Raw genomic sequence first — 14,713 nt, 5'->3', positions numbered from 1 at the left:
TCCTCGCAACAATTACTGGCGAGAGGCCACATGCTACGGAAAGCAAACAGGAGAGAGAGATTGGGGTCCGCCTTTTCGAAGCTTTAGCTGATAAAGTTGTTTCTCCCATGAGCACATCATGTGCTTGTTCAAACTTGCTTGAAGCAGAGGATGGGCTTTGATGTTGGAGTCTGCACGTTTAGTGGAGGCCCAATAATGGTTGTGTTCCCAACATGGAAAACCCCTCTTCAATGGTTACGCTCCATCATGCTATTGACAGGTCCAAGCATCATACGGAGATGACATATATCAAATCTCTCTCTCTAACACACTTTCACATGTGGTACTGAACGAATCATGTCGACTCGGTGTCTATGGAGAAGGAACACAAACCAAAACACCCCAGATGTATGTATAGATTCTATTTCTGTTGTCTAGAGGTGTTCAAGTCAGCACTAAAAGGACGTTTCAATGGGGGATTTTCATTACCTTGAAGACAATTCCATGATAAACATGTTCAATTAGTAAAATATCTCTAAGGTGCGTTTTTATTATAGAGAATTCGAGTTGCCATGTGTATGGACAACTCATATTCAAGCTGACTAACCATATAATCCCATTTGGCGAATTGGGGATGACAGAAAATCTCTTTGAAAAAATCTAGTCTTCCAAGCACACTATAATTTAAATTCTGAATAGAGAGGAATAAGTATCGGTATACACAGATATTTCCAAGGCTTGGAAGTATTTTATCCTTATGTGGTAACCAGAACCTTGGTGAAAAACTTTCACCAGCTTTAGAAGCTCTTTGGCTCAATTCCCTGACAAAACCCACCCTTTGCTCCTCCCTAAGCCTTGGAAATTACATTTACATATGATCAAGATAACATGTGTATTCACCCAGTACATATTTCTCACATTATTAATTTGAAAGCCATATTTCCTTTACAGGGTGTTTGTTTCATGACCTTTCCTAGAGGCTCTCTTTCATAAGAAATAGGGCCTCTTTCCTAGAAGGGATGAAACAAACATGTCAGTGAGAAATATGTGGTAGGAGACTCACATAATAAATGCAAAAAACAAAACAGGTTTCCTGTCAAAACGGGTTCATACCACTCCTATGGGGAATCACTTTCCCTCCAAAGTAGCCCTTTCAAAGGAAAGAGGCTTTCCTTGGGTGGGAGTGTAACAAACGCCCTGTGACTTCCTTTACTTTTTTCTGTTTTTGATAAGCAAGCCAAGGTCGTATAGTTGGAAATCAAGATCCTTCGGTTACGATAGTGCATGACAACCATCCAGCTATCAGATACAACCCCACAATGTATCTTATTTTAGATACTATGTTACACACACACATGGTTGATCTTAGATTCATCTGTCGAGGAAATGTGACAGGCTTGATAATAACGAAAAGAATAGATGCATAAACTAACACCCATTTAGAGGGAGAGAGGAAGGTCATGATCGTTATATCCAACCTTTTGTTCTTATCAAACTTCAAAAGTCCTGGATTAATGATCACACACACACAGAGCATGCTCTAAGGTAGAGCAAGCGTTTTTTTTTTCTTTTTTGCCCTTTTCCATGTTTAACGTCATTTTTTTCATTTGAAAGTTATGATTCTCTCCACAATGGTTCATGCTTCCTTCTACGCATTTGTTATCTGCTTAACTAGAGTCAGCATCTAATATCTATACTTGGTCAAAGGCCTCTTCAGCATTAGACAGATTTCATGATGGAAGCCAATCGCTCCAGACAAGGGAGAAAATAAATTTATAATTCCTTGCCTCACTCCTTCCTTTACGCATTTCTTCATGCTGACCCCATACTCGGACAGAAATATAGCTGGACTGCATGACAAGCCACCTGGAATTCATTACCAACTTTAACTGCAATAAATTGAATGGAACCAATCCCAGAAGCAACGCCAAACGCCAACTTTTGTCCCCACTGTTGAACAGAGCTGCTTAACAAACTTGTCTTTTGCAAAGGCATACAATCATTTTCAATACAGACATCAGTTTCGCCAATCATATATTGCTCCAATTGAAATCAAGAACAAATATAAAAAAATAAATAAGAGAACTAAGAGAACAGATAGGCCATACCTACCACAGTCATTTATCACGAGGCATCCAATCATTTCCTCATACAACTTTCCTTTGAATTTAACTGATAAGGCCTGTTCAAATATGTGAAGAAGAAGAAAACTTTGCATACAGTCAGCTGAAATGAACTGAATTTAGGTTAGTTATGTGAAGACCAGTAACAAAGAATATGACAGCCTTGAATGTCTGCTTTACCCCAAATGCAGCTTCTTATACATAATTGTATGCAAAACAGCAAAGAATACATAAACAAGGTGCTGGTTTGTTATGACCAGTGGGGTAGCTAGGATTCATGGGGGGGGGGGGGGGGGGGGGGGGGCGGGGGTGTAAACAGGGGTGTAGGAAAAAAAAACTGGTTTGATAGGCGCGGGTTCGGGGGCAGCGGCCCAGAAAAAAAAATTTGAGATAAAATAAACAATGACTACAATTATTAATAAAAATCTATTTCATATGGACAAATCAAACTATTTGCTGCAGTCAGGGCTGGGCTAGGACTGGGCTTTTAAAAAAAAAATTAACTGTTTCGGGAGGAGCTACAGCCCAGTCCTGCCTTCCCCGCCCCCCCCCCCCCCCCCAAGCTCCGCCTATGGTTATGACCATATCTAGCATATACATATTTCTGTTGTATACTGAAATTCTTTTCTGCATCCTGGAATTCACCACCTAAACAGTGTAGGCATTCGTAGCATGTTCAATCTTGGCACCACAGACATGGCAACCCCAATTTTTTGTTTTGATTTCATCCAAACATGCCATGCGACCAGCCAAGTAACCATGAGGAACGCATGCACCCTCTATTGGAGCTTCCCAGCAAATCACACATGCAGGTGAACCATCACCATCAGCTTTGGCTGGATGTTCAGAAGGCATTCCCAAGTCAACGGGGCTGAAATCAATAGATAGGTAGTGAATTGGTCTATCCTCAGTAATAGGCGATGCTGAAAGACCAAAGAAGCAATCAATGAAGAGATCTCAACAGGATATATTATCTGGCCATTGACTGCTGAAGCTGATGGAGGCCTGCCACCATTAGTTTTTGAAGATGGGGTCTCATCTGCAATAGGCTTTTGCAAACTGTTGAATCCCCAATCATTATGGCTAGGATTTGCAGGAGGGTTTGCCCAATTATTAGCACTAATTGCTTCTATGCTCTGGTGGATGCCAGGAAAAGTGAGCAACCACTCGTTCATGGCTGACTAGATTGAAGCATTAATGGCCATTGCTAACTCAAGATCCTCTGTAGAAAGTGGAACTGAAGGCGCTGGAGGATTCAAACACTGCAAAGGGAGAGAAAGGGAGTGGACTTCTGTTTAGATCCCTCAAACAAAATCACCTTTAAGTCAAATCCATAGAAGTGCAACATCAAATGTAACACAAGTCTAGCACTATGACACAACACATAGGGAACATTCTGATTGCAGTTAACACGTCATAGAAACATGAAACCATAGCTACAGGAAGGACCCCTATAAGGGGGGAAGTTGCACTTCCCTAGAAGCACGCTTCCAAAGCGGAAAGCGCCATGCTTCTCCAAAAAGGGAAAGCATGGGAAAACTCGCTTCCCCTTTGCGGGAAACACACTTCCCACTCGCTTCGCTCTAGGCTCCCACTCACTTCCCCATTATTTTCCCTTCCCTTGTGCCTTGTTTTTGGTGTTTTTCATGTCAATATTTTTTTAGCTTCCCACTGGCTTTCCCTAGCTTTTCCATTGTTTCCATCATGTTTCTTTTTTGCTTCTCACGCTTCCACAATCGCTTGAAAAACGAATCCCGCTTTTCACTTCACACTACTTTTTAACACTCTCTTCCCCTCTTCCACTTCATGTTAAGAAATGTGTAAAATGCTGCATCACTAATTGTATATTACCTCTTTCCTTTTAGTATTCTTTTGTACATTATAACATAATCGGGAGTAATTCTGTCATGTAAGTTTTCTTTTTTTTTGTCCTGTATCATTCCAAGAGGGAGTCGACCCTTAAGAGTCGACACGTGGGGTCAAGTAATTGCTGGGATAAAGTAGATTAGCTTTAGTAGGATTTAGCTGGGATAAGGCAGATTTGCAGGGACATGGGATAAGGCAAATTTGCGTGGAGCATGGAGATTATGTTTGCCAATCATTTCTTTGAAACCAAGGATGTAAAGTTTCATATTTGTCTCTCAGAATACTTTGCTATAGCATCTCTTTTAAACCTAGAAGTTAACGGCGGGTTTAACTTATACCGGAATACTTTGCTACGGCATTTCAACCAATAATAAATTCCTTTTTACCTTGCAGAATACTTTGCAATGGCAAAATTGCTATGGCTTTTAGCCAACCCCAGAGGGAACACTAGTATTAGCATTATCATGGTAATGGTCATAACCCTATGGTTTATAAGCAATTTCTATAACCGCAGACCATGAACTTTTCACGTAAGTTTAACCATCATTTTTCATATTCCTTGGATCAATTCAAAGATGGACAAGAATATACCCAAGACAATACATTTATTCCCCCTTAAAGTCTCCTTTGTATATTACCACCCTACTTTTGGTTTATACCTCATACTATTCCATTTTTTCCCTCTTCCCTCTTAAGTTACCTTCAAACAAGAAACTTATTGGATGTCGATGGGTTTTTAAAGTTAAAACCAAGAACGATGGAACTTCAGAAAGATATAAAACGAGATTAGTAGCTAAAAGATACTCGCAAGAATATGAAATTGACTATGAGAAGACTTTTGCACCTTTAGATAGAATGACTAGTGTTAGGACTCTAATAGTCATTGCATTAACTAAAAAATGGCCTATATACCAATTACATATTATAAATGTTTTTTTTAATGGAAAACTAAATGAAAAAGTATATATGGATCATCTGCCAGGATTTGATATTGAAAAAGAAAAATCTCTTAAACTTTTAAAAGCTTTGTATGGTCTTAAACGGGCTCCCAAGGCCTGGTATGATAGATTTAATAATGTTATGATTAATTTGGGTTCTTGTTCATGCTATACTGACACTACTCTCTTTGTGAGAAATACAAGTACTAGCATTATTATCCTTCTACTTTACGTAGATGCTATGATTATAACAGGGAACGACAAAAAGAGAGTTAGTAATGTTTAAAATGTGTTAAAAGATAATTTTGATATGTTTGACCTAGGATTCTTAAGATATTTTTTAGGAATTGAAATTGCATACTCTCCCATAAGGTGCATACTTTCTCAAATGAAACTTACTGCATATATATGTGCTAAATCTAGCATTTTAGATGATAATAAAGTGAAAATTCCTGAAGTGGTGAATGATAAATTAAGACTTCAAGATGGGACTCTTCTTGAAGACCCTACTGTAAGGAAATGAAGTCCACTATTGGATCTTCAAATGATACTCAAAACCAATCTCACAAAAGAACCACGGAAGTTCACAAATAGCATACACACACAAGAACCACTAGGGTTCATACACCAAAGTCAAAAAGAGTATGCAAAGCAAAAGGGAATAAGAAAAGACTTTCATTCAAGTGAGAAAAACCCACACTCAAGAATACAAAATAAGAGGAGAGTCGTTGGGCTCCCAACGGCTCTATTGAGAGTTGTTGGGAGTCCAATGGCTCACTCTTCTTTGTGTTTTTTGACTTTGGTCAATAAGCACTTTATGCTTTTTGACTTTGGTCAAAAAACACAAAGGCTAAAAGTGTCTAAAAAGGAACTAAAAAAAAAGAAGATAACTATCTTAACCCTAACTAGACTATGTAACTAAACTAAAAAAAGATTACATATGAGGGATATATTACATATGAGATAAGTTATGAGATTACAAATGATAGTTTTCTCTTAACACTCTCCCTCAAACTTACAATTGAAAAATTAAAAGTTTGTCCAAGAGAAAGTGAAATCAAGGAGCAGCGAGAGGTTTGGTAAAGAAATCTGTCAGTTGATATTTTGAGGAGATATATGAAAGATCAATGGTGTTGCGTGAGAATTCCTCTCGTACGTAGTGACAATCCATCTCGATATGCTTAGTCCGTTCATGGAATATTCAGTTGCTGGCAATGTAAATAGAACTTTTGTTGTCTCAACCAGGGTTTTAAAACTCGCCAAGTCAACTCGATGATTCGGCTGACTCTGCTCGGCTCGGCTTGACCCTCCAACGAGTCAACCCGGCAAGGTAAACTCGTTTTGCGAAAACTCAGGCTGACTCGATCGAGTTTTGGGCACTTTTTTTTTCATTTTTCAAAGGCTATGGGCAATTTTTTCACATGTAAGTGTTCGTTTTTCAAAGAACAAATAGCATAATAACAATAGGCTTACCAACTTAATATGAAATCACAAAATTAGTAAAAGTCCATCAAATTTCACATGTCCATCATTCATTCCTTTTGGTAGCTCCAGGTAAGGAATCAAACTCAGTACCCCTCAATGAACATAGAGTGAATCCACTAATCCAGCTAACATAATTGATCCCTCATACAACCATCTCTGCAACACTGACTTTGTTTGCATATTGATACTGCATACCAGGTGATTGAAACTTGAAACTTGAAACACAAGATGAAAGTCATCGTTATTCTTCTATATCTACCATCAGATCCCACTTGAAGAGGTTCCTGTCAAAACTCCAAATCCTCCTCCTAAAGGGTTTGTGTTTATTTCTTTCATTAAAAGTTCACCACGCCACTACTTACAAAGAACTATATAAGTACATAGGTACATAAAGCAAATGTCCATAAGGAAACTTTGTTGTTGTGAGACCTACACAATAGTTGGCAGCCTGCCAGCCTGTTCAAAACCAACAGCATAAAATGCCCACATTTTTCATTATAATATATATATATATATATATATATATATATATATATATATATACATCGCACCATTCTCATTATCCAAAGCTTATATGCATTTATGTGCAGATATATAAGGCATGGTCCAATAACTCTACATCAGACAGACGCTTACAAATATCAAGATAAAGTTCAATGTTCCCAAAATTTTCAAACGATTTTCTGAGGCCCTGCAACACAACAGCTATGTCCATATATTCAGGATGTAAACCATGATCGAGCATGGCTATTAAAGTTCTTGAAGCTAGTAATTAAGTCATTCTTTATATATTGTCTTGAAAGACATGTTCCTGCTTGTGTAGTTTCTTTAGTAAATGTGAGATTTGAATTAAGAGCAGTTTTACTTGATGTTATTTTACTTATTAATCAATTAAACTAGTAATTAAGTCATTCTACAAACCTTTATATGTTTAAATGACAATTTATATATTGTCTTTCTTTTAAAATCAAAAGTTAACAAAACCCGGTCTGAGTCACCGAGTTGACCCGTTGAGTCATGAGTCAATAAAGAACGAGTCGAGTCCCGAGTCACGGGTTTTAAATCGTTGGTCGCAGCAAAGCCGTGATACTCCTGTACACATAACTCTCATGTCTTGAAGCAATCACATTAACTGAACTACTTCCATGGTGGTTGTATTCATGGCTTTGTACTCGGTTTCTGTTAATGAAAGAGAGACTTTTTGTTGCTTCTTGCACCTCCATGAAATCAAAGATTAACTTAGAAACACATAAAAACCAGTAGTTGAGTGTCGATCATTAGGATCACCCAAGGTTGCCAAACTAGGAAGCGGAAGCTGGAAACGATACGGGAAGCGAGGAGCGAGGCATTTTAAAATTTATAGGAAGCGAAAAGCGAAGTATCAATTTAAAAGTGAAATATTAAAAAAATGAAGCAATTGTAAAATTGTCTATGAAGAGACAATACGCATACAAGCATAAATACTTTATAAAAGAAATGCACGAAGACACTCTCACAACACTTGAACAAAATACGCAAAAAGCGTAAAAGTAACAAACATGCAATAATGCATGTATTTCATAAAAAGGAGCAAATGCTTGAGACTCTCAAGCTTGAAGGATTACAAGGGGGAACACCCCTATTTATACAAAGCAAAAGGGTGCAAAGGGAGGGCTCCCAAAGGAGTCGTTGGGGAGCCCCCAACGGTCACATTTGTGACCGTTGCCCTTCCCCCAACGACTCTATTGGGGACCCCCAATGCACCTTTATGAAATACAAAAAATAAAAATAAAAAATAAAGAAATACAAAATACAAAAATAAATTACAACATATTCCCAAATGGAATATGTGCAAGATTACAAGAATACCCTTTTCGGGTAAGAAAATAAAATATGTATAAATATATATATATATTTATATATGTAGAGATACATATACATATACTATATTATATGTATATGTATCTCTAAGTATATAAGTATATATATTTATACTTACAACAAGGTTTTGGAGATACATTTTAACACCCCCCCTTAAACTTATAGTACGATAACCGCAAGTTTGTCAAGAAGGAAATGAAATCTGGGCGAACATAGTGCTTTTGTGAAGAAGTCTGCAAGTTGATACTCAAACGTCACGTATGGTAGATCAATGACCTTCTTCAAATATTCTTCTCTGACATAATGGCAGTCTATTTCTATATGCTTTATTCGCTCGTGAAATGTGTGATTCTTGGCAATATAAATTGCACTTTTATTGTTACAGCATAGCTTTGTTGGTTCTCTGATAAACACTCTCATATCTTCCAAAAGGCGTCGAATCCATACAATTTCTATGGTGGTAGATGTCATGTTTCTATATTCAGCTTCAGTGGATGACAGAGAGACCTTCTGTTGTTGTTTCCATCGCCATGAGATCAAAGACTCACCTAAGAAAACACAAAAGCCAGTGGCGGAGTGACGGTTACTAGGGTCACCTCCCCAATCTGAGTCAGTATAAGCAAGTAATTTTAATTCAGAAGAAGAAGATAGAAATACTCCCTTATTCATTGTTTCCTTCAAATATCTGATGATGCGAAGCACAGCACTCATATGAACGGTTGTAGGAGTGTGCTGAAACTGACTGGGGATGTGTATAGCATGTGACAAATCAGGTCGAGTAATGCTAAGATACATTAAAGAACCTACCAACTGCCTGTAAGGAGTAGGATCGGTTAGAGGAACACCGTCGTCAATCTTCATTTTTGCTCCCACAACTTCAGGAGTTTCGCATACTTTGTCATCAGAAATTCCTGATCTGTCAATAATCTCACAAGCAAGTTTAGGCTGAGATAGAAAATAACCACGTTGCGAATAGGCAACCTCAATTCCAAGAAAACATGTCAGAAAACCCAAGTCTGACATCTCAAATTTTGAAGTCAAGACGGACTTAATACCCTTGACTCCTTGAACATCATCACCTGTAATTAACATGTCATCAACATAGAGTAATAATATCACAATCCCTGCATTAGATTTTCTAGTAAATAGAGCAGTGTCAGTATAACATGAGGAGAAACCATTTTCCAGCATTACACTGGTAAATCTGTCATACCAAGCTTTGGGGGCCTGTTTCAAACCATAGAGGGTCTTTCGAAGACAAAGAACTTTATCTTTAGGAATCTTCACTCCTGGTGGAGCATCCATATACACTTCTTCGTTAAGATCACCATTTAAAAAATGTTCCAATTTTTAATAGATGCAATAGTAATAAGACATCTAACTGTAATCATTCGGGCTACAGGAGCAAAATTTTCTTCATAATCAATTTCATACTCTTGCCCATACCCTTTTGCAACTAAGCGAGCCTTATACATTTCCAGAGATCTGTCGCTCTTAGTTTTAACCTTAAAAATCCATCGACAACCTATAGTTTTCTTTCCTATGGGTAGAGTTTGGAAATTCCAAGTTTCAGCCCTTTCAAGAGCATTAAGTTCATTTTGCATAGCTTCTTGCCATTCTATACATTTTTTAGCTTCTTCAAAATTCTTTACTCAAAATAAGAGTGAATGACACTAAGACAAGCCCTATACCGGGGTGAGAAAGAATCAAAAGAAACAAAACCAGTTGGAGGTCTCCTATTCCTTTCAGATCTTCGGTGATCGAGGGTAAGAACAAGCTCACTATATTGGTCCATAGCACTTCTAAAGGTGTCTTGATTTCTACAAGAGTAGGTTATTGGATCACTTGAAATTCTACTTTCTTGTTCATTGAGTGAGTTATGTTCACCAACATCACCATCATTTTCGTCATCATGATTTGATGATACATCATCATCACTAGATATATCATCATTACTAGACAATAAGTCAAATAGAAAGGACTAATCAAAATTTTCTTGTTGAGAAACATTTTTTTCAAAGTCACTTTCATTTTCTAAAAAAGTTACATTTCTAGAGACATATAACTTATCATCTCGAAGATCATAACAACAAAACCCTTTTTGAGTTTCGGAATATCCAAGAAAGGCGCAAGGGATAGCCTTGGGAGAGAGTTTGTCATTCTTATTCGTAAGTATAAAACACTTACACCCAAAAACTTGTAACCTACTATAATCAGGTTCAAGCTTATATAAAATCTCAAAAGGGGATATTTTTCCTAATATTCTAGATGGTAAGCGATTTATCAGATAAACAGAAGCAAGAGTTGCTTCTGCCCAAAAGTTTTTAGGAATGTTTTGGGAAATAAGAAGGGTCATAGTGGTCTCAATGATGTGCCTATGTTTTCTTTCGGCCAACTCATTTTGTTGAAGAGTTTTAGGATAAGACCTTTGGTAGACAATTTCATGATCCTCAAGATATACTTTAAATTGATTGGAGAGGTATTCCCCTCTAGAATCACTTCTAAATATCTTTATATTACTGTTGAATTGATTCTTGATCATTGAATGGAAGGTTTTAAAACACGAAAAAACTTCATGTTTGAACTTAAGAAAATAGATCCACGAATATCTGGAAAAATCATCCACAAAAATGACATAATAAGAGAAGCCACCTTTTGAAGCAACAGGTGTGGGTCCTCAAACATCCGAATGAACAATTTCGAAAGTTTTAGAAGAGAACATAGTTCTTTGCTCAAAAGGTAAACTTTGCATTTTTCTGATAATACAATCATTACAAGAAAAAAAACTTTTACATAGGTCTTTTGCAAAATGTAAATAAGACAACTTGGTGATATTAGGATAACCAAGTCGCTTGTGCCATACATTTATATCTTTGTTTTGGGCCACATTACAAAAAGATTTTGGAACTTGAAGAGATTTCATATAGTATAAGTCTCCTTTTCTAAAGTCTTCCCCAATCAATTTCCCGGTCCGGCGATCCTATATTAAACATTTATCACAAGAGAATTTAATATCGCAACCATGGTCCGAGAGTTGAGAAACAGAGAGAAGGTTTAAGTTTAGTTTAGGTATAAATCTAATTTTTTGAATAAAAAAATCTTGAGTTTCAAAATTACCTATTCCTTTAATTTCAAGAGAGATTCCATCCGCAGTGGAAACAAAAGAGGGAGAAACATTTTTTGAGTAATCGGAAAGTGAAAACATGTTTGGGGACATATGAAAAGATGTACCGGAGTCCAAAAGCCAAGAGACTTTACCTGGAAAAGATGAAGTAGACACGGCGGCACCGGAGGTAGCTCCCTTGAGAAGAGGTTGAAGGGCTTCCACTATTTGATTTAAAGAGAGTGACCCACTTGATGATGCATCCTCCTTTTGTGGTACACCGGTGGTAGCCATTGCGAGAAGCTTTTTCCATTTGGGACATATGGGTTTGATATGTCCGAGTTCTTTACAAAAATGACAAATAATTTTGCTATAATCCATTTTTCCTCTTTACCCACCATTTTCACCTTGATTTTGTGGTTTAAAATGAGGGGGACGATAGATTTTAACATTGTTTCCGGGTCTTGATACGGCATTGACCTCATTGTTTTCTTCATGATTACAAGGAACCACAAGAACACTTGATCCTTGTTTACATAAACTCATACGAGTCTCCTCACCACTTAATTTGGTGAGTACATCTTCAAGAGAGGGAGGAGTAAATGAGGATAAAAGAGAAGACCTTATTTGCTCAAATTCGGGCCTTAGCTCATTCAAAAAATTGAAGAATTGATCTTCTTCAAGTTGCTTGTGACGGAGTTCAATTGCCTCTCCACTCCATTTTGGTTCAAGCATGGCAAGCTCATCCCAAATGGAGGAAAGATCGGCAAAATATTCTCTAATAGTCATTTCACCTTGAGTAAGAGAGAGAACCTTCTTTTGAAGATAATACTTATGATATAGATCCCTCGATGTATACATTTTCTCAAGATAATGCCAAGCTTTCGATGCCTTTTTTAACTTAATAATGTTGGCATTAATCTTAGTTTCAACGGATGAAAAGAACCAAGCAAGAATCTTGAAATTCTTCATTTCTGATTCATTGTGCTTCTTAGAATACTCTTCAAGAGCTTTAACCCTTTCTTCTCCTTCAAGAATCTTGATTTCACTTCCGTTTACCACAGTTATTTTGGGTTCCGGTTCTGGAATTGTGCCTTGCACATAACCCCATAGCCCCTTTCCTTTTATGTGAGCCTCCATGTTTCCGGCCCAAATATGATAGTTGGACCCATTTAATTTGAAGCCAAGAGTAAAATGAGACTCTTTTTCGCCCATTATGAAGTAAAGAGAAAGGGAGAAATGGCGTACCAACACAATATTTCAAATGGTAGCTTGCGCAAGATTCTTCTAAAATATTTGAGAAGCAAGATCCACCACTCCAACCTCCAAAGATCTGAAGGCATGCTTTTCGAGGCACTTGAAAAGAAGAGAATCCCACAATCCTCTATCACCAACCAAGCTCTGATACCATATAAAATTGTCTATGAAGAGACAATACACATACAATCATAAATACTTTATAAAACAAGTGCACGAAGACACTCTCACAACACTTGAACAAAATACGCAAAAAGCGTAAAAGTAACAAACATGCAATAATGCATGTATTTCATCAAAAAAAAGCAAATGCTTGAGACTCTCAAGCTTGAAAGATTACAAGGGGGAACACCCCTATTTATACAAAGCAAAAGGGTGCAAAGGGAGGGGCGCCCAAAGGAATCGTTGGGGGCCCCCCAACGACTCTATTGGGGGACCCCCAATGCACCTTTATGAAATACAAAAAATAAAAATAAAAAATAAAGAAATACAAAATACAAAAATAAATTACAACATATTCCCAAATGGAATATGCGCAAGATTACAAGAATACCCTTTTCGGGTAAGAAAATAAAATATGTATAAATATATATTTATATATGTAGAGATACATATACATATACTATATTATATGTATATGTATCTCTAAGTATATAAGTATATATATTTATACTTACAACAAGGTTTTGGAGATACATTTTAACAGCAATATGGTAATTGAATAGGAATCGAACAACAAACAAATAAAAACTAAAATAAAATTGATCATTCTTATATTTCATGATTTTTCAGTAAAAGAGTTAAATTTTTGTTAAAATCTAACAATGTTGGTTACTAATTTTAAAAAAAGTACATGGAAAGTGAGTGAAAGCGTGAGAAAAAATATATGAAAAACTTGAAAAGAAACACAAGAAAAGCATATATGAAGCATAGACCGTGTGTGGGTGTAACGCCCCAAAATTTTACCCAAATTTTTTAGAATTTTTTTTTTAACAACAAAAAAATTTAATTTAACCAGGCTAAACATTTCAGGCACGTAAGAGGAATCCTCAAAGCAATTACCATTGCTTTCATTTCAAATAAAAAGCTTAAAACACAAAGTCAGAGTTTCTGAATGACTGATTGACATAATTAATATTAGCCAAAATAACTTTTGACGTCCCGGGAACACAATAGATTATATATCTTGGTCCGCACACCATCCCGCAACCGCTCTTAGACTTTTACTCTTCTTCTGAAAAATATAAGATGAATTGTGTCAAACTACAACCAGTCGAAGTAAGAAAATACTATAATTTTGCATGTCCTAAAATTATTCCATCTGGAAACAATTAAACTTGAAAAGAATATTTTGGAAGAAACAAAATTCCAAAATTAAATGTACTAAGAATTTAGCAGATTTGGGTCCCTTTTTTTCTGAAAGCAACTCTCACAATCACCCGTAATGCCTACTCATCTTCCCCATCCACTGGTGATGCATACACTTATGGAACCAATTGGACTACATGTATAATCTAACAGGCAATGTTATTGTACGTAAAACTTTCCTCGTTAAGCAGCTGAATCCCAATATGCTAGTAATGACAACAAAAAGAAACTCATGACCATTATGAAGACAACTCAATAGATAGCAAACTCATTCAGTCGCATGATAAAAAAAAGAAACTTAATGTGTCAACAGTCATTAACAGAGTGCAATAAGGTGAGCGGTATGCAGATTTCAGATGCTACATCAACAGGGACTTTTCATTCCGAAATCCGATAGAAATACTAATAGAAAAAAAAGAATGCCCATTAGTTACCAACTCAGACTCTAAACCCTCAGTCTGGCCATAAACCATAAACAAAATTCTGAATTTCCCTCTTTATGTCCCTTGTTTTTCGATTAGGGATTCACGGCAACCTAAATCCCCAAATTTGTCGATTTGGGATTTACGACAACCCACTGCATGCTTGAAAATCAGTGATATACTAAAATCAACGTAGAAAAACTACGTTACATGCTTGCAACGCAGTACACTCGCAAAAACACATTAAACCCTACAAAACCGTAGCCAATCCTACTATCGGAAATCCAAGATTTGGGGATTCCCATCCACCTC

The sequence above is a fragment of the Nuphar pumila genome, chromosome 13 (assembly GCF_984573655.1).
Source record: "Nuphar pumila chromosome 13, dmNupPumi1.hap1.1, whole genome shotgun sequence".
NCBI classification, from domain to species: domain Eukaryota; kingdom Viridiplantae; phylum Streptophyta; class Magnoliopsida; order Nymphaeales; family Nymphaeaceae; genus Nuphar; species Nuphar pumila.
The sequence above is the reverse complement of the archived record's forward strand: the minus strand, read 5'-3'. Positions refer to the sequence as shown.